The 27044-nt window shown below is 38.9% G+C and overlaps 1 long non-coding RNA gene across 1 annotated transcript; it reads right to left on the minus strand.

Moving 5' to 3' along the window:
* LOC111095743 lies at positions 1-27044 on the minus strand. Its single transcript, XR_005357673.1, has 3 exons — positions 26927-27044; positions 465-537; positions 1-201 (listed from the first exon to the last, which is right to left on the minus strand). It is a non-coding gene; the product is annotated as an uncharacterized LOC111095743 (long non-coding RNA).

The following is a 27044-nucleotide window of genomic DNA, read 5'->3' on the forward strand; positions in this document are numbered from 1 at the left end:
CTCCACGAAAAGCATACAAAAGCCAAATAATTCTTCCATGCTTTAAAATCTATATCTATGTCAGGTAAATATCAAGGTAAGCATCAACATAATTTGGAAGCCACATCCAAGATAAACGCTGTGTGCTTAACCTCCTCATCATCCTTCTATATCATATCAGATTTATACCCATAAGATGGATCAAAATGTCCTGAAGCCTTTCTGAAAAGAAAAACATCAGATTTTCTTAAAGACATTAAATACTGACACTAATAACATTTATAATAGGAAAGATACAGTATAATACAAATATCTTAAACTATATTTGTTTGGAAATATTGCAAATAAAATTTTTTTTTTAAATAAGACTCTACCAGCTTTATTGCCAGATATTAGCTTTCATGTACCCATCCCCTAGCTCTGTGAGATCATCGTATAGAATAATATGGCTATGAGGAACAGGAGCTCTGCAGAAGGCTACCCACCTTCCAAGCCTGGCTCTGACATTTCTTAGCTGTGTGATCTTGGACTTCCTGAATCTTCTCTTAGTTCTTTTATCTGCAAAATACGGACAATAATAGCAATTCATAGGTTGTCATTATGATCAAGTGAGTGATTTCAGAAAAGTGCTTAGAGCAACGCCAGGGACAGAGCATTTAATCATGTGTTAGAGGTAGTAGTGATCATAACGGTAGTAGTGGTGGTGGTGCTGGGGTTAGTAGTAGTAACGGCGTTATTACCATTCACATTAGTGTTCCTGTTTCAGACATCTTATCTTGCTGCTGGACCTTTGCCTCCGCTGCTGATATCACTTACACTATCATAGTCTGCAGAGGTCGTTGTTCACATCCAGTCAATGCTTTGGGAATCCTTGTCTCTAGTCTGGGAGTAGGACATTTCCCATGTTGGTTTCTTTCTGAACATGGAAACAGGTTCCCTTTTCATTCTTTATTTACAAGTGAAATCAAGTGACAAATTTTAACAGGCTATGCTGGAGGTCAGGACCCTAGATGGGGTTCAGAGTGAGAGGCTCACAGACCTGGGAGCCTCTTTCACTTGAACAATGATATCATTGCCCCATCACACACCCAACAGTCCCTCCACTGGATCTACTCCAGAAGTCTTCGTGCTTCAGAGTCTAGACGCAGACTCACTCCTAACCCCCAAGTGAAGAGATGCTTTTTACCTCACCTCTGTTTTATGTCCTTCTCCCAAATCCCTCTTTCAAAATGACTGACAAAACAAGGTGCACCTGGGTGGCTCAGTTGGTTAAGGATCTGCCTTTGGCTCAGGTCATAACCCAAGGATTGAGCCCTGCATCAGGTTCATGGCTGAGCACAGAGCCTGCTTCTCCCTCTCTTCCCTACTTGTGCTCTCTCTCACTATGTCTGTCTGTCTCTCAAATAAATAATAATAAAAATCTTTTTAAAAAATGACTGACAATAAAAACATCAAGTGTCCATGGGAAGCCTGACAGCAGAATGGTCTAACCCTACAGACTCAAAAATACAAGTAACATTTCCTATTAAAACTCTCCAAATTTAGAATAGATTCAGATAAAACTGGCAAAATGGGTTCCATTTAGAAGAAAGGTATACTTCAATTTTCTTTCTTTTTTTTTTTTTTATACTTCAATTTTCAAACTCTTACTACTTGGTATCCAAAATGCAGGACACGAATGGGTTCAAATAATTCACAATGGTCCTTGTTACCTGAACTTACTACTGGAACTCTCACTATCCCATCTTAGAGACTGAATAGGTTTCAATAGCAAAGGATAAACGCATTATAATAATAACATAGTTTCAAGTTGGTATATTTCTTAGAATCTGGATTTTTTTTTTCATTCTTATCTACATCTTCCTCATTAAGGTAGATCTACTTAATGAAGCTGGAATACTGTAATATAGAACTCTAGAAAAGAGAGCACACCAAAAAGAGAGGGAAAAAAAGAGAAGAAATATAAAAAAAAATAATAGGTTCCCAATGCTTGTTGTCTTTAGTTAAATGAGCATAATTTCGGATTACTACTTCCTTGCAAATAAAAAGCTAAGCAAATATGATATGTCCTGATACATGCTGTTCTTTCGAATGCCTGTTCCTAAGAGAAAAAAGATTAGAAACTTAACACCTGATGCCAAAAAATCCTTAATTAAAAAATCTTCCTTGGGGCACCTGGGCTCACTCAGTCAGTTGAGTGACTGCCTTAGTCTTGGGTCATGATCCCAGGGTCCTGGGATTGAGCCCAACCTTGGCCCCCTGCTCTGCAGGGAGCCTGCCACTCCCTCTCCCCCTGCCTGCCACTCCCTCTGCGGTGCTCTCTCTCTCTCTGTGTCAAATAGGTGAGTAAAATCTTTAAAAAAAAATCTTTCTAGTTCATTCTATTTTTCAGATTATATTTTTGATCAGCCTTTATCAAAATTAAGTTCTGAATTTATGCCATGTTTTGGATTCTTTCAATGATCATAAAAATACATTAATCTAAGAATGAATATGGAAGGGCCTCATTTTGCTGAAATTAGCTAAAACACACATCATTTAGAATATTTCTTAATAATTTTTCCAGCAGTTAAACAGTAGAACTAATGTATATTCATGTGTGCATGAGCCATGGGACAAGAATAATTAGTAGTACCAGCAGAAATCACGGACATTGCAAACCTTCTGCTCTTCCCTGAGCCACATGAGTTTTAGGACTCAGTCCTTTGAGTAAGTCGGTGGATTGGCCAGCTTAGAGATAGTGAGTCAGATGAGAAATAAGGATTCGGATCCCTGGGAAGAAGCATAAACCCTGTAGAACAGATGCCCACACAGATGGAGGAATAGGGGACAACCAGTGACCACAGTATTCAAAGGACTTTGGAGTTTCCTGGATACAATAAGCTAATTGAACACAACATTAGAAAAATAAGCAATAGAATAGAAGCATGGCATCTGTGTCACCAGAGGCAGATGATTTAACATACCCAACACTCATTTTCCTCACCAATTAAGTAAGGAAGTTAGATGAATTGTAAATCTCTTTTTAATTCTAAAAGTCAACAGTTTTGGGGCACCTGGGTGGCTCAGTGGTTGAGTGTCTGCCTTTGGCTCAGGGCATGATTCCGGGGTCCTGGGATCGAGTCCCACATCGGGCTCCCCGCAAGGAGCCTGGTTCTCCCTCTGCCTGTGTCTCTGCCTCTCTCTCTGTGTCTTTCATGAGTAAATAAATAAATATTTTTTAAAAATAAAATTCAACAGATTCAAATCACTTCCTTTTACTCGTTGGTACATAAACACTGTCAACTATATCGATTAGTAGAGGAAAATAGTGAACTACAAGATAAAAAAATCATTTATAATGAGCTTCTACTATCATGCTGTGGGAGCATTTATGGCAATAATTTTCTATTATGTTTTAATCACATTATTTTTGAATTAGCAATTTCACATCAAGGATGAATTTAAAAAGACAATAGCTGACTCAGAAGCAAATGAGTAAGAGAAACTAAAAAGAATAAACAAATCTGTGTTTGTATTGCAACCTCCTCATAAGGCATTACAAAAATCCATAAATTATGAGTTGCTTTATCTTGAACCACTGACCTTTAGTTGTTGCCCATTTGGTGTTGATAAAAATTCTTCCATTTATAAATAAGCCACTATTTCTTGAAGCATCTTTCCATCATGCTTCATTAGCAATGACATAGAAATGAAGGCAATTGATAAAAGGTTTTCATATAAAAATAAATATTAATATTTTTTAATTTCCCACAAATTCAATCTAAAGGTATAGTTTCAGGATCATAAAGATAAATGTGACATCAATTTAGGTAGAAAAAAATAGACATAAGATCCATTTATTTGAACTTGATTTATTATGTAACCAATATGTTATTAACCTACTCATCTTCTGTCCTGAGCTCATTGAATTTGTTTAAATTTTCACCATTTGAAGAACAAAGGCTAGTGTTCCCACTTTTATGATTTCTGTAGAATCATTTGTTCTGACTCTCATTTTGTTACAAATTAAGGAGAGCAAGTTAGATTATACCAACTGTTGGTTTTCATTGGCCATATCCAAACTAGTCATACAGAATGTGGGCTCTTTATGGTACATTGCAGTAAAAAGAATTGTCTTTTTCTCCTTATTTTTTAGTAGAAATTTACATATTATTACTTGAACTACCTTGACATTGTACTTTATGTTATTTAAACTGTTATCACTTTGGCATGCAGCCTTCTAAGCTGGCTGACTGATCCTACTACTTCATTTTTATGAATGTCAGGATATCATTTTGTTAAAGGAAATCTCATTTTTATTACCAGGGTCCAACAAATGAAGTGCTTGCAAATGTGTTATGTGCAAGCCGTAGGTGCTAATAAAATTCATTTTCTGGAAGGAATGAAAGCACACATAATAAGTCATCGTTTCTTTACTGGTATTAGAGCATGAGCCACATACCCAAGCAAGGGCAGAGAACAAGGGATAGTAGGAAGGCCAATAGTTTCCTGGAAACTCAGAGTGTTCCCCTCAAAACAGAAGCAAAAGGGCAAGCGTTCTGAAAAGACAAATGTATTTCAACCAAGTGATTTTCCTCTGTTCTCTCTTCAGTGTCTTCATTACTTAATAAGTTCATTTTTCTTGATCAGATTCTCTGATCTGATCTTTAGCATTCCTGCAGTGTTAATTTTAGAGGGACTTTAAGCTAAATGTTCAGATTTTCATATCAGCCTGGAAAGCCTCATTTTATGCTGTCACTAACTAAATGTCTACTATATATGTTTAGATCCCGAGAAGTTCATGGAGAAATTTTTGAACACGTCCTTCAGACAGGTTTGGGAAAATCAAGTTCCCATCCCTTGCTTGACCTCACTCTCAGCACCAGGCTTCTTCCACACATAGCTGCTTTTAAAAGTTGTGAATGTTTCTTTTAATCATGGCAACAGAATTTTCTTTCCAAATACCCTTCTCTGACTTTGCTCCCAGAGAAAAAAAGGTGTCATGGTAGATGAAGCATAAAAAGAAAAACTCTTTTGAAAATTCTTCAAACGCCGAATACCTCTTAGAAGTTTCATCTAAAGGTAAAGAAAAATAATTAGAGGTATAATACATCATTTTCTCCAATCATGCTCCTAATTAGCAAAGTCCTTTCCCCTCCGGTGCTAGGAAAGGAGAAAACTCTATTAAATATTTGTTGACACAGCATACACTGATGGGAGCGGATCAGAAGTCACTCATGAATATCAGGAATATCAGATTTTTTAAATATATTGTTGGTCATCCACAGAAAGGGGTAGATGAGGGCTGCGTCATATTGCAGGACAGAAGAGGTGTTTCTGTCCTGCAATAGTACAGTCACAAGATTACTTCAGAGAGAAGCCTCTGATGGAATTTCAGCCATGAGCACGAGAAGGTGAACATCGTTAGATATCCGCTCACACATACAGTCATATACCTGTTCTGCAAACCACATCAAGTCTTTTCTCTCTGACCTTAGGGCACACAGATCCCACTTTGTCTAATAAGTTCACTCAAAGCAGATGTGACAATATCCTGGCAGCAGGATTTGGCTAATGACCTGGGCAGATTGAACTGCAAGATCCTCTGCATGCAGCTGCCACAGAAATGATGCGAATCCTAAGCCTACGGTACTGCTTAGCACGTCTGTCAGGCTCACTAGAATCTTACACCTTCCCACAAGGGTGGTCATTGCTGCATAATATTCCTATCAAAATTCCAATGGCGTTTTGTATAGAAACTCTTAAAAGTCCTAAAATTAAAAAAAAAAAATCCTAAAATTTGTGTTGAAGACTAGAAGGCTCTGAAGAGGCCAAGCTGAGAAAAAAAGAACAAAACTGGAAGTGGCACATTTCCTGATTTCAAACTATACTCCAAACCTATAATAATCAAAAGAATACAGTGCTGGCATAAAAATAGACACATGGACCAATGGAACAGAATTAAGACCCAAGAAATAAACCCCTGCATATACAGTCAACTAATATTTGACAAATAAGCCAAGAATACTCACTAGGGAAAGGATAGTCTCTTCAAGAAAGTGGTGTTGGGAGAACTGGACAATCACATGCAAAAAAAAAAAAGAGTGGAACCCTATCTTGTGCCACTCATGAAAAAGAATTCAAAATGGACTAAGGACTAAGCATAAGACCTGACATCATAAAACTCTGAGAAGAAAACCCAGAGGACAGCTTCTTGACATTCATCTTACCAGTGATTTTTAGATATGACACCAAAAGAACAAGCAACAAAGAAAAAAATACATAAGGTGAATTACATCAGGCTAAAAAGCTTTTGTACTGCAAAAGAAGCAATAAAATGAAATAGCAACCTACAGGATGAGACAAAATACTTACAAGCCATAGATTTGGTAAGAGGCTAATATCCAAAAATTATAAAGAACTAACACAATTCAGTTGCAAAAAAACATTTTAAAAAGCAATTTTAAAATGGGCAGGGGGACCTGGGTGGCTCAGTTGTTTAAGTGACTGACTCTTGATTTTGGATGAGATCATGATCTCTAGATCTTGAGATCTAGCCCAGCATCATGCCCCACCCACCCCCAACTTCATCTCAGGCTCCACACTGGGAGTGAGGCCAACTTAAGATGCCCTCTGCCCCTCCCCACCCCTCTTAAAATAAAATGGGCAGCAGAATTGAATAAACATTTTTTCTTCAAAGAGTGACCAACAGGAACATGAAAAGATGCTCAATATCTCTATTAGGAAAATGCCAATCAAAACCACAATGATATATCATCTCACACCTGTTAGAATGGCTGACATCAAAAGACGGATGATAATAAGTGTTGGCGAGGATGTGGAGAAAATCCTACACACTGTTGGTGGGAATGTAAACTGATGCAGCCACCGTTCAAAACAGTATGGTAATTCCTCAAAAAAATTAAAAATAAATCTAATATCATTCAGCAATCCCGTTCCTGGGTATATATCCAAAGGAAATGAAAACAGGATCTTGAAAAGGTATCTGCATTCCTATGTTTATCACGACATTTATTCACAATAGTCAAGATATGGATACAAAATAAGTGTGCATCAATGGATGAAAGGATCAAGACAATATGGTACAGGTGTACAATGGGATAGTATTCATCCATGAGAAAGAAGGAAACCCTGTCATTTGTGACAACGCGATGAACCTTGAGGCATTGTGCTCAATGAAATAAGTCAGAGAAAGACCAACACTGTATGATAGCCCTTATATGTGGAACCTCAAAAAGATAATTCATAGGAAAAGAGTAAAATAGTGATTACTGGGCTGGGGTTTGGGGGAGAGGGGGCAGGAATGCAAAGATATTGGTGAAAGGTACAGATTTCCAATCCTAAAATGAATCAGTTCTGGGGATCTATGCACAGCATCGTGGTCACCAGGCAGTTAATGATACACTATATGACATACTTGGAAGTTGCTAAGAGAGTGATCTTAAACGTCCTCACCACAAAAGAGAACCGGTAATTATGTGACATCACGGTGTTAGCTAACTCTGTAATGGTAATCACATTACAATATATGATTATATTAAATCAACACATGATACACCTTAAACTTACACAATGTTATACGTCAACTATATTTCAGTAGAGCTGGAAAAAATATTTCCAGCCAATTCAAATATTTTGAGCATAATTATTTCACCAACATCCACTATGAAAATTTTGTGACTTTCTAGGATTGATGAGAAAAAAAAGTTCGCTGGCACACTTTTATTCAGCCACCCCTGGAGACATCAGGGTTTAGTTTTTCAAGTGCTAATCAACCACTTCAGTATGTATTTCTGGTTAGAATACTATTAATATTAATTAATTGATCCAAGAGATAGAGGATACTCTGTATGTGTTTGTGTACATCTGACTAAGCTAAAGTATCTCAAAATAAATCACATTCAATATAGTCATTTTCAGGGATTCAGAATGAATCTGATACTCAGCACAAATCATAGATCTGACCTGAGAGATATGAAATAAGTAAGGGTTGCCGAATTAGTCCCCTTTCCCCCAAAACCCACTACCCCAATTACTATAAATACCATATGGGAATAATCAACAAACATTTATTCAATTGAAATGAATTGAATTGAATTGAATTGAATTGAATTGAATTGAATTGAATTGAATTGACTTAGGAAGAACCGAGGCTCCAACAACAAAACAACCAGCAACCACATGGAGCCTGATTTATTGTTGATATTGTTTATTGTCAAGGCTAAGACCCCAGAGTCAGGTTCAAATAGGAGCTAAGGTATCCTATGGGGACTTGTGATGATAGCCCATATCCCAGGGCTCAGACTTTCCTTTAAATAAGATTTCAGTTTTATTTTTTTAATTTAATTTAATTTTTAAATTTTATTTATTTATTCATGAGAGACACACAGAGAGAGTCAGAGACACAGAGGGAGAAGAAGGCTCCATGCAGGGAGCCTGACGTGGGACTCGATCCCGTGTCTCTAGGATCACACCCCAGCCTGAAGGCGGCCCTAAACCTCTGAGCCATCCGGACTGTCCAAGATTTCAGTTTTTGAAAATGCCATCAAATATTTTATGTTTGCAAAAGCTTCAGATACCATGTATTTCTGTATTTCTTCTGCCATTTTTCCCTCTGCTTAAAAAAAAAAAAAAAAAAAAAAAAGTTTAAAAAGATTGCCAGTATCCTAAGAAAAAAATGTTTTTCAAAGAGTATAAAACTATTCACATTTGATAGCTCTTGCTCAAGAACTTGAAACAACCTCCTTCCAGAGCTCATTGGCTTTTGCTGCTGGTAGACAATTGAATGGTGACAGGTCCTTAGTGTTTTGCTTGGTGGGACATTTCTGCTTGCCTCCCAAACTGTGTGACTCCTGGGAAACCTGCCAAACTTGAATGTTTCCTGCCAGATCTAATTGATTTTACAACCAACCTCCTCTTTGTTGGAGCTCTATGTCTCACACCTGACTATTGAGAAGGGCCGCCGTTGAAGACAGAAGCATCTTTAGCTGCTCACAATCTGAAGGAAAAGAGATTCAATTCACCCCCATCCTCCTGGTATTTAGTAGCAAAACCAATTTATTTCAAAATCAACATTCACAGTGCATGGTGTTCAGTGTTGCTGTCCATATTCAGACAAGGATCACCTAACAGTGCTACGTGAATCTGTAACCACACTGCGGATTTGTGCTGACACTAGCTTCTTTCCTACCTTGCTCGAAAAGATCACCTTTAACCCCACTTCAGCTCGCATCATTCTCTACACAGAACACTAGCATTAAATAACAATAATAAATGAAATTATCATCAGAATTATTCATGTATGCTTATCTATCCCCAAGCACACAAACTCTTTAAAAACAGAAGATGCACAATTGTACCCTTAGCACTTAGCACTGTGCTTAGCTTATTGTCAAAATCCTTGATGGGTCCAGGGGTCTTTGAATATTATGCACTTATCCCTGTCACTGCTAGCAAGTTCTTGGTCCCTCAGATTCACCCCGTGACTCCATGGGCCCTAAGTATATAATATCCAAGCAGTGGGATGAATTCATCAGGAGCAGAAAAATAAGTGGTTTTTCTCTCTCTAGGATTTAAATCTCAGAGAAGATGAGCAGAACAAAAGGAGTGAGTATTTCCAATGTTCTTGTTGAAAGAGCAAGAACAAGTCTGGGTCGACTGGAAATGGTATGCATTTGCTGCCAGGTTAAGAAAGGTGCCTGGCAACGTAGAGCAAGAGGAACGGTAAGAGGAGGAAAGGCACCCGAACGGACTTCGCTGAATGTAACATAATGTTTTGTGTTGGCTCTGGCAGTAAAGTACCATTAGGAAAAACTTGAAAGCAAAAGAAATAAAGAACCAATCTCAAAAACAAAATGGCAAGTGAAAAAAATGTAACAAAATAAGAATTCCCTGATCTAAACAGAAAACCATAAATCACTACAGCTAACACAGGCCAATTTTCCAAACTCTACTACTCTATGAATGCTAGATGGGCTGTTAGCCATTCAATTAATCATACTACAAATATGAAATGTGATAGATAGTTAGATAATCTACCATGACTTCAAAACACAAGGTGGAGTCTAGAGAACATTATGCCGAGTGAGGTAAATCAGTCAGAGAAAAAAGGATACCATATAATTTTTCTCATATGTGGAATTTAAGAAACAAAATAAATGAGCAAAGAAGGAAAAAAAAGAGGGAGGGCAAACCAAGAAACAGATTCTTAACTGTAGAGAACAAACGGATGGTTCCCAGAGGGGAGGTGGCGGGGGTAGGGGGGTAGATAGGTGAAATAGGCGATGGGGACGAAGGAGGGCACTTGTGATGAGCACTGAATGCTGTATGGAAGTGCTGAATCACAGTATTGTACACCCGAGATTGATATTACACTGTGTGTGAACTAACTGGAATTTAAATAAAAATTTTAAAAAAACAATTATTACATGGATCAGGAGAGGAAAGTTACTTGAAATTGAGCACTGTAATGGATCATGAACAAGGAAGTAAGCAACACCCAGCTGTGAGGTGGAGCCTGATTTCATATTTTGATTTCACGTGGCTTCCTTTTCAGTTGTCAGCTGTCAAAAGAATGAGATAAAAAGATGAAGGCTGACCCCTGTTAGCCCAATTTTGTTGTGCTGAAAGTCCAAAGAAGGAAAGAAAGCACAATATTAAAAGGACAGAAAAAGAAGTGTATACCCAATTAAAAGAAACTCTTTTATTCAAAGACATAGAAGTTAGCACTTAAAAAAATTTACTGTTTGCAAAACCACTTCCAATTCGAGGCATTCACATGTGATTTTCATTAACGTGTTGAGACCTAAACTTCGTGGCCATGCCAGCTAAGGAGATGGGAATTAACCTTCTCTAAACCAGTTACAGCCTCACAGAGTGTAGACGTGTCAGATAAAATTCACGACAGTAATTTCGAATTTCAGATCAGGCGTGATTTTCTTTTTCTTTTTTTCTTTTTTTTTAGAATAAGTCTATCTTAAATATTTCATGGAGTACTCCTAGTCTAAAATTATTTGTGGTGTATCTAAAATTCAAACGTAATCACACACTCTTTGTTTTCATTCACTAAATCAGGCAACCCTACCTGTGTGTAAACTTAGACCTGAATCCCTACACACAACAAAAATATCATGTAGCTTGTCATAAAATGACTAATTTTTTCTATAAAATTTTATATTTTTATATAAAATTATATGATTTTATTTTATAACTAAATAAATAAAATTACAGTCAAATGTTCTCATTCTGATAGATTATTCAGAGGTTAGTATGTTTTCCTGTCACTTGGAGCCAAAACTGAATGTTGCCGGCATTTTAAATTTCTAACAACAAATAACGTTAAAGAAGGAATCACAATTCTTGTCTCCCTTCAGTCCCTGAAGTCCTGGCCATGCTGTTTCCCTTGCTTTTGATAGTGGATCAGCAATGCAACATAAAGTACCCCATAAAGTTGTAAGGCGGGGAATGTGAAAGGGTACGCGGGGTAGTCCAAATTTAGGGAAAGAGACCAAAAAACTCACTAATCAAACCAAACAACTTTTTAATGAATTACTTTGAAAAATCAAAATTAATGTAAACACTTCACAATGAATAAAATATCAAAAATTTAAGTGAAGACAGAATCTGACCCCACATTTTAAGAATTTGGCCCCACTTGCCTCTCCCTACCCCCAGCCCTGGTTCCTCACCTTCAAGACACTGATGGAGACCCACGTCCACCTTGAAGCTTTTCCTGCCCACTCTGCTGGTAGTGGGAACTCTGTGCTCAGCTTCTGGGGTCCAGCCACACATGTGGTTATCTCCGTCAGCCGGACTAAGATTCCCTGAAACCAGCCCGGGGCCCCTCTCACATCAGCAGGCTGAGCGGGGCACAGCAGGGCCATATCTAATGGGACCCCTCCTTCACTATAGCCAGGAGAGAGAAGGACAGTTTTCTTTTTTCGAATCTGCGTTAAAATGCCCTATGGACAAGCACGGACTCCGGTGCTTTTAACATTGGGTCTTAACTGGTAAGGTACATACAGCCTTTCAACTGGAAAGTGCTTCTTTCAATAGGGACATATGGGATGTTCGCAGACCCTCACTGCAGGTGCAGGCAGGTCCTCCTCTTGCATGGCAGTACGGACCATGTAAACAACTGAGCAAGGTGAAACCACGCGAAGTGATCTTACTAATTAATGGATAGAATTGCAGTTGTTCCATGACTTTCAAAAATCTTTGTCAAAATATTAAAACTTCCCTGTTGTTGGTTATAACAGAGTAAAATTAATATTTATTTAATACACTGTGGTTTAAAACATTAGAAACATGGAGAATTAAAATGTTTAGTTTTAAAAATATTTTATTTATTTATTCATGAAAGACACAGAGGGAGAAGCAGGCTCCCACAGGGACCCCAATGTGGGACTCCATCCCAGGACCTCAGGGTCATGACCTGAGCCGAAAGCAGATGCTCAACCACTGAGCCACCCAGGTGCCCCTAATGTTTATTTCTTTGTTTAAAAAAAGAGCTTATCAAGAATAGTTTGAACAGCTCTTGATTTTTCTTCATCATGTAATTTACAATATGATAATTGAGTGAGGTGTTTTTTTTTTTTTTTCCCTATTTGGGCAAACTGTCATACTCTTTCATGTTTGGATCTGTTTGCAACATATTTTTCCTTTACATTTTCAATGTCGTGCGATATCTCTGAGAGTTCCTCTGCCGTGAAGTTTGCTAGCATCACTTCCTCTGAGACATCACCCTTTTCACCTCAACCGCTTTCCTCATTTGGGTGAGTAAATCTCCATCGCTAAGCTGTTCTCACCACCACCCCCAGGGTCTCTCAACTGGTGGCCGCACCCGTGTTCCCATGATCAGCCAGTTCTACAGCCGCTGGTGACTTTCCATGGGAATCTTACTGTCAATATTATCACTTTGTGTTTCTCCACTACGCTTTCATCTTTGTTGGCCAATTTCCTCTTCCTGCTATCTAGTGTTTGTGAAATGTCGTGTGGGTTTGTTACCGAAGTCAAAGAACAACACAACTGCATGCTTTGCTCCTGGTGTGCGAATCGGCCAATGCACAATGGCCAGTTACCAACAGGCTCTGTAAGAAAACACATGACCAGTCATTGATCAGGACACCCATCAGTGATTGATGTAGTGATCTGTGCAGTGAAGAGCTGGCCGTGAAATTTCTACTTTATGCAACCACACACGGTGATACACTGCGGTGACCGAGACGTAAGCCATATTGTCATTATCTAACTAAACGGTGGCAACTGATACTCATGCATATTGGAACTCTGCAAAGTGAAGACTGCCCATATTCTAATCCTTCTCTTAATACTCCTTCTAGAATTAAAATAGAATTGTCTGTATATGAGCCAAGTTACATAACTGAATTTAGTAGGTTATTCCCATTCAAAGTGCATTTTATACCAAGTATATTTTCTTAGTTTCTCCATCACTTTCCTCTTTGGAAATGATATACATTCTAATAAACTTGTCCCTACTGACAACTCAGGAAAAAATGGCAAAGAGGATTGCTAGGGCCCTGTCTCCCTCCCAGACATATTCAGATTACTGTCTATCTCCTCTGCAACGATGCTGAGCCCACCCCCATGCCGACCTCCTTGCAGAGATGAGGCCCTGAGACTTTCATAGCTTCCCCTGAAATGCGGGTTCTGCACATGAACCATCAACTACACAGATGTAGCCATTGAGACTTGGAAGATGGAAGTCAGCACCAAGAGCCTCAGTGTGCCCATGCGTGGTCTTCTGTGGGGATAGCAGCAGGGAATTTTAAAGGTTCGGTGCCTAGTGCTGTGGGTGCCGAGGAGCAAGGACAGCAGTGGCAGTAGATTTCCACTGGAAGAGTCCCAGGTCTGGATGCCGCATATGTGCTTGGTATCTGGCACTCCTGGAAATTACATAAGTAGCCCTACACCCTCTAGTAAATTCCTTTCTGCTTTAACTACCTAGACTGGAAATTATTATCTGCAACAATCATCCTGAGAGATACAGGTGTTAATTTGCCAACTAGCTCAAATGGTACCACATAGCCACATGCTTTCTTTCCTGTGTAGGTTTTCTGGAAACAAAAACAATTTAAGTGAGAGAGAAATGATCTCACACAAGTAAAAATTGTTTTACCTAAATGCAGTGAACTATGTATATATTCTATCTTTTGTTATCCAAACTTCTTAAAATTAAATCAACGAGCTGGAAAATTCAGACATCTTTAAGTTCAAAGGTGTTTTGATTTTCCCAGGCTGATTAAAACTGATTTCCAGTTCCTTCCATGATGATTCCCTCTTAATTCTACAACCCATATCCTCCATTAATGACAACTTTACAAAGCAAACAACTCAGGACAAAGGATGGAGGTGAAAGAGAAAACAATAAGCAATTGGCCACTTTATCCCTTCAAAAGAGAGGGGCCACAATTAGTTCCAGAAGAGAAGATAATAAATAAATAAATTTCTTCACAAATGTTATGGGTGGGGCACCTGGGTGGCTCCGGTGGGTTAAGCGTCTGACACTTGATTTTGGCTCAGGTCATGATCTCAGGGTCCTGAGATCAAGCCCTGCAGCAGGCTCTGCACTCAGCAGGGAATCTGCTTGAGATAATCTCTCCCTCTCTCTCTGCCTCTCCCTCCCACATATATGCCTGTTCTCTCTCTCTCTCTGTCTCTCTCTCTCTCTCTCATTCAAAATAAATCTCTCTTAAAAATGTGGTGGAAACATTTATCTCCAATAAGAGGTTAGGTTTATTTTTTTTTTACTCTAAAATGTTGAAAGCATCTTATTCTTCACTAGTCTCCCTGAGGCCACGATTACCTAATGCTTAAAGTCCAAGTTAAGCAATGGAAAGACCCATGTTTTTATCCAAGTTTTGATACCAACTGCCTCATGAGTGTCTACTTCCCAATGTACAAAACGAGGACAATGGTATAAATGGCCTCCCAGATTTCTTCCAGTGCTAACTTGGTTTGTTTCTATGATGCCAAATGTAAGATTTATGAAGGCCAGAGCCAAAAAATGTCATCAGGACCGTGAACTCATTGCGCACCTCCAATGGAAGAAAGTAGATACCGTCAGAACAGAAGCATTCAGTTCTTTGCAGAATTTCTAACTAATAAAATAGTTTATTCTGGGTCATAGATTTAATCATATTCTCTTTAACAAAGGCATGTTTTCAGCTAAATGAGTCATTTTTAACTAATATTTGGTGATCATTATCAAACACTGCCAACACTGTATGTATATGATGTCATTTGTCACAACCTCTGATGTGTTGTCCATTTCTTACACATGAAACAACTGAAACAGACAAAAATAACTAAGCTGATGCAGGAAATAGACTTTCTGAGTAGAAATTCTGGGATCCAACCCTCACAATTAGACTCCAGAGTTCACATTGAACACCAATGCAAGATTCTTATCCCTCACTAATAATGATATACGAAATAATACAGAAATAAGTAAATAAAAAATGCAGGTATAACCATATTTTTAAAGATTTTTTACATGAAAGGTTAATATCTTTAAAATGCTTTAGAATAGAAGCTTTTATTTTTCTCTTTAAGACTCTATTAGAAAAAAAAAAGACTCTATTAGAAGATGTAAAATGACTAAGTCGAACCAGATCATTTCTGATATTCCTCTTAGTTTTAAATGTCTTTAGGAGAAGAATCTTTAGCAGCCTTTCTTTATTGATTTCCAAATTCTGTGACCCACCTCCTGTTAAAAAACACTTCATATCGAACACATTACCTTCTTGTCTTCATCTTATAGTCACTATCATGACCAAGATATGCCTTTCTTTCACATGATTGCAATCTTCAAATTCCCTGACCCTTGATTTTGACCCCTTCAGATTCCCAAGTGACATATAGTCAGCCCTCTCTTTGAACACTATAGAGTTTCCTCATTGTGCTGCCTGAACCATAGAAGCCATAGTAGTGAAAGTCACCCATGGCAAGCAACAAGATAGGAGCATGGCGCCCTCCCACCATAGAGCTTTCTTTACAGCAGCCCTGGAATCCACCTTGGACTTTACGTGACAGAGCAGTAAGTTCTATCTGCCTTAAGCCACCATAATTTGAGATTTTCTGTCACATGTAGTTGAATTTAGCCTTAACTCTATAGACAAATATTTACTTATGTTTTTAAAATATTTACGTAGTATAAAATATTTTGCTGCAGAATAATAACATAGCTTGACAAGAAATATAAAACTATTTCATTCTTTTTCATGGCTGTATTTGTTCCATTAAAGAACCATGTATAGGGATCCCTGGGTGGTGCAGCGGGTTAGCGCCTGCCTTTGGCCCAGGGCGCGATCCTGGAGACCCGGGATCGAATCCCACATCGGGCTCTCGGTGCATGGAGCCTGCTTCTCCCTCTGCCTGTGTCTCTGACTCTCTCTCTCTCTCTCTCTGTGACTATCATAAAAAAAAAAAAAAGAACCATGTATAGAGTGGGTACACCCATTCAATGCTCTTTAATCATTCCTCAACACTAACAGTTGTTTCCCAGTTTGGGCCATTATGAACAAAAGCCCCAATCAACATCTTTGACCATGCCTCTTTTTACACATAGGAAAGCATTTCACTAGAAATCATTCCCTGGTGTAATTGCTGAGTCCAAAAGTATTTACTGTTCCATTCCTTATAGAAACTCCAGGTTGCCTTTGTAAGTATCTCCGTAGTGTATTCATCAACCAGTGGTATGCCATTTATGAGCAGAGGTGATGTGTATCAATCAGATCTGGCATTTTTAAATTATATAGCCCCCCTAAAGCTTCTCTTTTAAAGACTAAAAATTCCCTGTACCTTTTCCTTTACTTCATGGCATAGGTTTCAGACTTTCCAGTGTCAAAGCAGCTCACACCCATGTAGTCATAACCTTTCAAACTATGCCAACCCAAACTGTTCATATTGCCACAAACCAAGAGTTGACAAACTTCCTTAAAAAAAAAAAAAGAAAAGATTTTATTTATTTATTCCTGAGAGACACAGAGAGAGGCAGAGACACAGGCAGAAGGAGACGTAGGCTCCCTGTGGAGGGGGAGCCCAATGTGGGACTCGATCCTAGGACCCTGGGATCACTCCCTGAGCCAAAAGCAAACACTCAACCACTGAGCCACCCAGGCATCCAGACAACCTTTCTTATGAAGATTCAGATAGTAAATACTTTAGGTTTTGTGGGTTAGAAGATTTCTGTTAAAACCGATCAACTCTGGGCCACCTGGGTGGCTGAGATAGAGTCCCCCATTGGGCTCCTTGCAAGGAGCCTGCTTCTCCCTCTGCCTGTGTCTCTGCCTCTCTCTGTGTCTCTCATGAATAAATAGTAAAAAAAATGAATGTCTATGTTCCAATTAGTTTATTGGAGAAAACAGGCAGTTAGTCAGATTTGACTCATAAGCTATAGTTTGTTATAAATTATACTCTTACTATAATTTATCCTGATCTGAAAAACAAACTGATAGGTAGTAGGAATTAGGTGTGTCTAAAAGGAAAATAAATTTAATTTAGAGACTAGCATACAGTAGGTGCACACTAAATGTTTGTTGAATTAATAAGTAGGACAATTATGTATGAGGTCTGTGAATAATCCTACACCTAACAGAAAAGGAGAATACATCTGAAAAAAAAACACTGCAGGAGAAAAAATTAGTAAGAGAATATCTTCTCAGTGTTCTCACTAAGATGCAAGAATAGATGTGTTATATAAAACTGAAGTGGGAATTCATAGAAGAAAATATGCTGAGATGAATACAAAGATGAAGAGGAAGCTAGCTGAAGAAACTCAGAATGCAATCACAAAATGTGAGTCTACTTTCAAGGCAATAAAGTACAGAATTGAGATGCATTCTATCACAGAATTTTGTATTTTGTGATTACAAATGAGGCTGGTCCTTTACTTTCTAAATGAATGTATCTTTATAGGCTACCGAAGACTCATATTCACTCAAACAAGCGTAAATTGAGTGCCTACCGCACATCACCCACGGAATAAGGAACTCTCCATCATTGTCTTATTGAATCACAGCAACAGTATGAATACAGTAGGGTTTTTAAATCATCAAATGAGAGCTGAAGGAAGAAGCTCAGGTAACTGTACCAATGTCACAAAGCAACTGCACTACTTAGAGTAATGCTCACTGCTCAAGAAAAAAAAAAAAGGACTCAAAAGCCTTTTGGTGCCTATTAAAAACCACTTTATATTCTCTCATGATTTTTAAGTTGACTGGTAGGTTCTCCCTCTTCCCATAATGATTACTGAGGCTACCGTTGTCTGAGACATGACCGGGCTGGCTCCTTGGCCTGCTGAAAATGTGGCCTGGCTATTGCCTGGGAAGTCAGCTGGAGCTGTCGCCCAGAGAGCCTCAGTTCTCCACGTGGAGTCTCCATGCTGCATGAGCTTCTCACGATAGGGTGTCTGGGTCCCAAGTAGCAGAAAGTAAAAGTGCTAGACCTCTTGCATCCTGAGCTAGAACATCTTTTCCACTGCATGCAGTAGTCAAAGCCAGCCAGCCAGATTCAAGCAGAAGAGAAATAAGCTCTGCCTCTGGAGGTAAGGAGTGACAAATGTGTGCCAAGAGTGAAGAAACTACTGGTGGCCACCCTTGGAGATGACTATCACACAATAATTCATAACAACATATAAGCAAGAAATAAACATCTCACCTAAATGACTATCAAAAGTGAAAGGTTCCTGGCCATCAGGCAGCTCAGCTCCCCTCTGTGCAAATAATTCAGAAACCAAAGCCTTTCACAATTTACTGGCTCACAATCATTTTTATCAAGCAAAAGGAGGAAAGGAAATATGGAGAAGCCACCCTCACTTCTTAAAAGCCTCAGAGGAAGTGATATACACCTTTCCAATGACAACCCATAATCGGTAATCACATAACCATAACCAAACATGTACAGGGTTAGGAAATATTCTGAATCACCGGCTGTACAGCCGTTCTGTCCCTCTTTGACTCCTTCCCCCAAAAAACCAGCTTGGCTAATCATCTTTGCCAACACTAGTAAGGGGAAAAGCCAGAACCAGAGCCTAGATCTACATCATTCCAGAACACGTGCTGTCTCCGTTGTGCCTAGAGGATAAAGGAATGCCTACTGTAAAAGCCTTGTGGGAGGAGGACAAATAAACTAAATAAAAAATATGCTGTCATAATTGCTGCAATTATGATATACATTTGATCCTATACATTTAATACGGCATTAAAAAAAGGAGAGTGGCGTAAGATGAGGCTAGAGAAATAAAAAGCCAGATGGGGAAAAGATGCTATATGTGACAATGGAAAACCACTGAAGGATTTTAATAAAACTGGCTCAGTCAGTTAAGTGTCCAAGTCTTAGGTCACGATCTCAAGGCCGTGAGATCAAGCCCCACCTTGGGCCAAGCTCAGTGGGAAGTCTGCTGGAGATTCTCTCCTTCTCCCTCTGCCCCTCCCATGCTCACTCGATCTCATAAATAAATAAATAAATAAAAAATAAATAAATAAATAAATAAATAAATAAATAAATAGTCTTTACAAGATATATCATTCTGTCCATATGCTCAACATAAAGATTGAACGATAGCTCCTCGATGGAGCCTTAATTTCTTTCATCAGAACAAAAGTCACTTATCTGGGGGATAAAATCTTCTCATGAGAAGGATTTAAATGGTCTCTATTGTTGATGTCTTGTACCTCATTTTCATTTCTCTTGTAACCTGTCTATGCTACCCTTTCCAAGATGGAGATCATTCTTAGTAGAAAAGGCAAAAGAAAATAGGACTTGAAAAGCGGTTTTGTGTGTGTGTTTTATAAAAAGACAGCTTGTTCTTTTTGTTTCAGATGTAGCTTTAGATATCTTTTCAAGTATACATCACATTTTTTAACATTAATTCTGACTGAAAGGACCAAGTAAGGTACCACAAAGCTGTTGAGATAGGTTTGGAAGAGGAAGCTAATGGAGTGATAAAAATGTGAGGGGATATAATCACAGAATTCCACGTCACATCTTTGGAAAGAATGAGGAAGCTCATTATGTGAGGGAAGGGGATGAAACTAACCTTATCGTGGAGATCATTTCATAATATGTATGTGTATCAATTCATCACCTCGTATACCAGAGACTGACATATTTTACATGTCAATAATATCTCAGTAAAGCTGAAAAAAATGCAGAAACACTAAAGACTTTGTGGAGATTCATCTTACCTAAGCTGTGTTTTGAGAAGGTAACCGGAGCATGATTTGGTAAATAAGAGGATTGAAATTAAAGTACGGTCTTCGTTTGGGCTGCTCTAATAGAATACCACAGACTGGATGGCTCATAAGCAACACCAATTTATTTCTCACGATTCTGAAAGCTGGAAGTCAAAGATCAAGGCCCTGCAGATTCAGTGTCTAGTGAGAGTGCGCTTCCTCCTTCATAAATGACATCTGCTCGCTGTGTCGTGCAAGGAGTTAGGTTGCTCTCAGAGGCTTCTTTTAGAAGAATGTGAATCCCGTGTACAAGGGTTCTGCCCTCATGACCATAATCACCTCCCAAATGGTCCACTTCCTAATATACTGGGAATTAGCTTCTGCCATATGAATTCTGAGGAGGACACAAACACTTAGACTGTAGTGGGCACCTAGAGCCCCAGTTACCAAGATATTAGTTAGACAGGTAGGAGACCGTGCGTGAAGGACTCACTAAGCAGTGCCAGAGGGGAGTGAAAAGAATCTGAGCGTTACAGGGGAAGTTGGGGAAATGGCACTCAACTCTAGGGTTTCACCTCAATGAAACTCAAAGAATGGTAAGGCCGTGAACCCAGATAGGTCACACTCGAGTTTGGAAGGATTAAGGGGAAATTTCTTTTAACAATTTATTTGTGGGTTTTTTAAATATTTATTTATTTATTTATTCATGAAAGCCACACAGAGAGAGGCAGAGACACAGGCAGAGGGAGAAGCAGGCTCCATGCAGGGAGCCCGACGCGGGACTCGATACCCGGGCCCTGGGATCATGACACCTTGAGCTGAAGGCAGAGGCCCAACCACAGAGCCACCCAGGTGTCCCTCTTTTAACAATTTGAAATAGAGGTTTTGATATGAAATCACTATGGGAAATCAAAGAAAATATTATAGATTCACAGCCGGTGACCAGGAAAGAGATCGAGGTTACATAACTTTGAGGACAAGAATAGCTGGTTCTAGTTTCCTAGCTACTGGTTCCTAGAAACTGGTTTTTGGCACTATCCTCTAAGCATGAGTCAATAAAATTTCCCACATATATGGAATTTGTCTGCTTGAGATTTTAGGTATAGGGAGTGTGTGTGTGTGTGTGTGTGGGTGTGTGTTCTAGGATGGTGGGAGGGTATACATGTGCACGCACACACACATGCACCTATGCATTTTTTTCTTGGCCAGTGTAAGAAAATAAACAAATCAGGAATAAAAATTATAAAAATTATTGACTCAAAACTTTCCAACCTCCTAGATTACTACCCTGGGATCCTCAGCACGGTAACAACTGAATCGTTCATAGCAAGGAGAGTGTATTTTCCTTCACAGTAAAAATTGCCGCCTAACAATTTTTTTTCTTTTGCTATCCCTCATTTACTTGGACTCCAAAGGATTAGCGCACAGCAGAAAGAGCGCATAGTTATTGTGTCTCTATCGAATTAACTTTTTATATCCCTCCAATCACAAATTCCTACAGATCAAGGCTCTGACTACTACTACTGAGGAAAAAGTTGCTTTTGGACATGATCATAAAACTAAAATCTTTTAAGTTCTTATGAAATATGAAGTCAATAAAAGTCGCATGAAATAATCCCCTGCATATAGAAATCTACTGATTTACATTTTAATGAAAACGGAGCAATACATAGAAAAAATAAACTTTAAAAAAGCATATGAAAATAAATTCATTTTGGAATACTGGCCTGGAGTCCTGAAAATTCCTCTGGTCTTTGAAAACACACACCCTCAGAAATTCTTCTGAGGCCCAGAATTCACAGACATACTTCACTCTTCCCATCCCTACCCCTTATCTCTCTTTTTATAATCCTAATTTACAACATTTGTCAAGCCCAGATAGGATGAGAGTAATGTAAACAGGCAGCTATGGGCAGATTTTGTTGTAAAAATAGAAACTAAAGGCTTGGAGCTGTATCTGAGCCTCCTTTGCTTGGCAGTGATGTAGAAGTTCAGACAGGACAAACTTTCACTGGAAGGTACGGCTATAAATAAAAATGTGCCAAGGAGAAAGTAACAAAATGGCACCTCTTTCCATGTGAGCCTGCAGTGGATTGGATCCTTTCCTCCCCCCTGTTAATCAGACTCCAGCTGGGCTTCCTAATGGCTACATGAAAGACATGCACGAAGCCCTCTTATAACCTGGAGCAATACTCCTTACTATTAACATGAACTGACCCATTTTATAGGTAGTCAGGAATTTCAGGAATTTAACTTATAAGGAGAGGAATTTAAAGGCCATTCAGCTAGTAGTTGGTGCGATGAAGGATTGGGAGCTCCAACCAGGGCCTTCTACTGTCCCAGGACCCATCGCTGCCGACTCTAGTTCACACTGGGTAAGATACCGCCCCGCTCGGTGTTCTAGCACCTTCTGTCTCCCCCGTGGCAATAGTCATTTCAACTCATTTTTACTGGGTTAAAAAATCGTTCCGATAACTGACCGGTCAAGCGATTCTTGGGAGCATCCTTGGCTAAAAGAAATTATAAATCATAAAGGATGAATAACGTTATCACTCTTTCTGGGGGAGGAGACCGTTCTACTCCACTGGAAATGTATGTGACCCATATATTTTAGGAACTAGAAAGCCAAGCGATGATGAATGGTGACAGAGGAAAGGAGAAGTGATATCGGAGGCTGATGGCAGATTAAGGCAGCAGAGTCAGGATGTGACCAAAAACTCACATTGTCTAGATAAACAGCACACTGAACTAGCCCCACGCAGATGAGGAAGCTGTCTGAGAACAAGAGACCTTGCTTTGGCTTTCAGCCCGGAGCTCTGAAAGTGACCTAAGGCCAGCTTCCTCCTTAGACTTTCAGAAGGCACACTCCCTTCCACCCCTTTCATGAGCAATTCAAATCTCATATCCTTTTTCAAATACAGAATTATGTGCAAATATAGGTATTTCTTCATTTTAGAAATGTAAGTAATATATTAAATGTAAAGTTTCAAACGATGCACGCTCCACTCCGATAGTGTGCTCTGCCCTTCTAGGGAGTCTTCTACAATCAGGTGGTCCGTGGCTGTGGCCTTCCCGGTGACTGCAGGTTCTAATTGCATTGGCTGCTGCGCACTTCACGTTACCGGGGTAGGTAGATTGGATGCAAATTGGCAACTATAGATTGTGACTGGGGAGCCGGCCCCCTTGACACTGGTTTCCCTGTGTCGGAAACATCTCACCAAAAAAAAAATCCGATGCCATCACATACCCTTTTTCACGTTTTTTTTTTTTTTTAATTGAAGTATAGTTGAATGTAATATAAATTAGTTTCAAGGGCACAACATAGTGTTTGACACTCACATACATTATAACATACCCACCATAGTAAGTTTACTTCTCGTCTGGCATCAGAAAGTTAGTACAGTATTTTTGACTGTATTCCTTATCCTGTACTTTTTATCCCCGTGACTTATTTATCTTATAACTTTGTACACCTTAATCCTCTTCACCCCTTTGGCTGTCCCCCACTCGCCTCCCCTCTTGCACCTAGTAATATAGTTGCAAGAACTAGTTTGTTCTTTATATTTATGGGTCTGTTTCTCTTTTTGGTGTTGGTTTGGTTTGTTTTGCTCTTTTAGGTTCCATGTATAAGTGAAATCATGTGATACTTGTCTTTCTCTGTCTGATTCATTTCACTTAGCGTAATATCCCCTAGGTTTATCTATGTTGTCACAAATGGCAAGATTTCATTCCTCTTATGGTTGATTAATATTCCATTGTCACCTCTTTCTCTTCCTGTTTTGTTTTTGCCTTTTTGTTTTCTTTTTTCCCCTTTTTATACTGAAGTTGAGTTGACACACAATGTTACCTGAGCTTCAGGTGGACAACATAGTGACTTGGCACGTCTATGTTTGATGCCGTGCTCACCACAAATGGAGCCACCCTCTGTCACGACACAACACTCGTACAAGTCCATTGACTCTATTCCTGTGCTCTACCTTTTATCTCCATGACTGATTCAGCATCTCCCACTCCCCTCCACCCATTTTGCCCCCCACCCCACTCTCCTCCGCTCTGGCAACCATCAGTTTGCTCTCTTATACCATGTCTTCTTTATCTACTCATCTATTAAGGGATACTTAAGCTGCTTCCATACATACGTAGTTTTAAAAACTCCATCTCCTTCCTGTTGCCTAAAGGATGAATTCCAAACGCGACATACCTTATACAGTCTTTCACAGCTGACCTCAACCTCACCTCCCATAGTTCACATCTTTCTCACAAAATCTAGCTTCCAACTAAAATGATGCCCCCTGTCCATCCATAACATCACCTATACCTTCATCTGTGTTATCATCCCTAGTAGGAATAAAATCGACTTCTTTGCTCCTAGTGGCAAAACACGTGTTTCTTTGTCATGTCCCCGCTCAAAGCTCATATCTTTTGTTGTGGCCTCCACAACTACTCAAAGCAAAAACAACCACCCCGACCTCTACGCCCACAATATCTATTTATAGCATGGTTACAAAGTTGAAACTGACTGTCACATATCCTGGCATTCAGAGTCTAGGATCTCTCCATTTATTAGGTACAAGGCATTTGTGCTAGATACAAAAGGAAGACCAAGGTAAGAAAGACACATTCCTGTCATTAAGATGCTAAAAGGCTTGTACATAAATAATCATTAATTGAGGCAAAATAAGGATCCCCAAAAGTATAATCAACACATTATTGAAGTTCAAAGATAAATATAATTATATCTCAATGTGGGGATCAGAAAAAAACTTACAAGATCTTGAATTTGAATGAGCTGGAAGCTTAGGTCAAACTAGTCAAAGAGATTGGATTAAGGAGGAGAGGAAACGAGTCTGGAAAACGTAGAGTCCTCTCATCGGCCTGGAGCATGGACAGGTTAGGGAAACAAGGCAGCAAACTTTCTATGAGGTGTTCCTCTCCAACGTGGTCATGCAGGCCTGACTGAGAAATGCATGTCTTGTTTCCATAGCAACCAGAAGCCCTTAAAGGCTTTGGGGCAAGGAAATCTCAGGATCAGAGCCTCCTTCAACCCAAGAAAAGGTCCCTGTGAAACTTTCAGGGATTGAGAAACTGTCTCTGCCAACTTTAAAAAGCAGAAGAAATAATTTGAGCACTGATTTATGTCGCTCGATTCAAATGAGTTTGGAGCTAACAAGAATAACTGTCCCCAAATGATTCCACAAGCTTCAGCAGAGACAGTATTAAGTAGAAAATTAAAATTTTATAAATCGTACTATTTGGCCATTAAAAATAGATAAAATGGCATATGTGCATGCTTGAATTAGGATAAACAGACTGTGGCTATATTATGTCAATACAAACTGTATATTGTGTCAGCAGAATTAAAAAGTTGGTGAAGTAAAATTAATTAATCAAACCAATTAACACCAAGTAAGTGAAGCAACTGGTACTATAACACTTTTGTTATTAAATTTTTTTGTTGTTGTTTTGTTTTCGACTGGAAACCATGGTTAAGGAGTCTCCTCACACTCAGGGTGTCAGAAATATAGCCAAATCCAGAACAAGCTTACCTCCAAATTTCTACTTTAACAATTACAACCCCTAAATTAAACATTTATGTTCAAAATAATGGTCCCAAATACTATTCTAGATATTTTTATTATGCAGAAGTTAATGTGGTAGTTTATTGTCATAAATTTAAAAAATAATTCACTTCTCAAAAAGGGCAAAGTAATGACTTTTGAACCTGCTGGAAAAACAAATCTTCAGATAGAAAACAAAGATGAGACAGATGGACTTATCAAAAAAGAAATAGAGGCCTGAGAGAATTATGACGATTTCTCGGTAACCAGGAAATACTTCAATTTTGCAAGTCTTAAACTGATCATTTGACTGATACCTACTAGCGTGTATTTAGTCACGGTGGAAAACAACTTTTTCATTCGATTAATTTCACTTCAAGCCTTGACCAACCTGTTTTCGACAGTGACCACAGCTGCTTATGCTCACGAACAATCTAGAAATAAACTTAATTCTCTGTCAGCATTTTGAGTTATAAATATTAGTTTCTGCTATTTACAAGGGAAAAAAAAGATTTTATTAAGTCATTGGTGCTGAAGAAGACAAGGCTAAATGCTATTCATTTTCCTTCGAATTCCAGGAACATATGTTAATCCTAAAACAGGATTAAACTAGCAAACTTAAAAGTTAGCAAAAAATTGTATATCACTTCACCCCCACTGAATTTTCTCTGGTTAAGAAGGAAAAAGGAACCATTAAGGAAGACCATGCATCTCCTAGAGGCATGACTTAGCAGCCACTGCAGGCACGAATGCCATTAACTCAGGCAAGAGTTAGCAGAAAGTCATCTAAGGAGATATATATATGCATTCACACATAGACATATAAAAGCCATATAAATAGGCACTAAACCGCATACCCAGAAATTTAAAGGAGTCACGCACAACTGAAATGGCCAAAAATATATAACTTAATAGTGTCTCGGTGAGAGGTTGCTTTGGAACATCAGTTGGATCTCTCATGCCAGGATCCTCATCGAATCAATCCCCAAATGGATTGTTTAACATGAAATCATGCCGACAGAGCACGATGATTGAGAGCTGAATGAAAATTATCCAGGGTGTGGTGTACACAGCATTCAAGATCGGCTGCTATTTTGAATTATAAATAATACGAATATTATCACAATGAACATTGATTGCAATGTGGTTCTGAGGTTAATGACCTGTTGCCCAACGATGTCAGGTCCTTACCTGGGACAAGAGAGTATCATCGCATGGAGATCTTCTCCTTTTCACAGGGCCTGCCCCTCTCTGCATCTCGCTTATTTCTCCGTCCTTCGCTCCTTCACACTAAATTGATCACTTCCTT

The sequence above is a fragment of the Canis lupus genome, chromosome 4 (assembly GCF_011100685.1).
Source record: "Canis lupus familiaris isolate Mischka breed German Shepherd chromosome 4, alternate assembly UU_Cfam_GSD_1.0, whole genome shotgun sequence".
Classification (NCBI taxonomy): domain Eukaryota; kingdom Metazoa; phylum Chordata; class Mammalia; order Carnivora; family Canidae; genus Canis; species Canis lupus.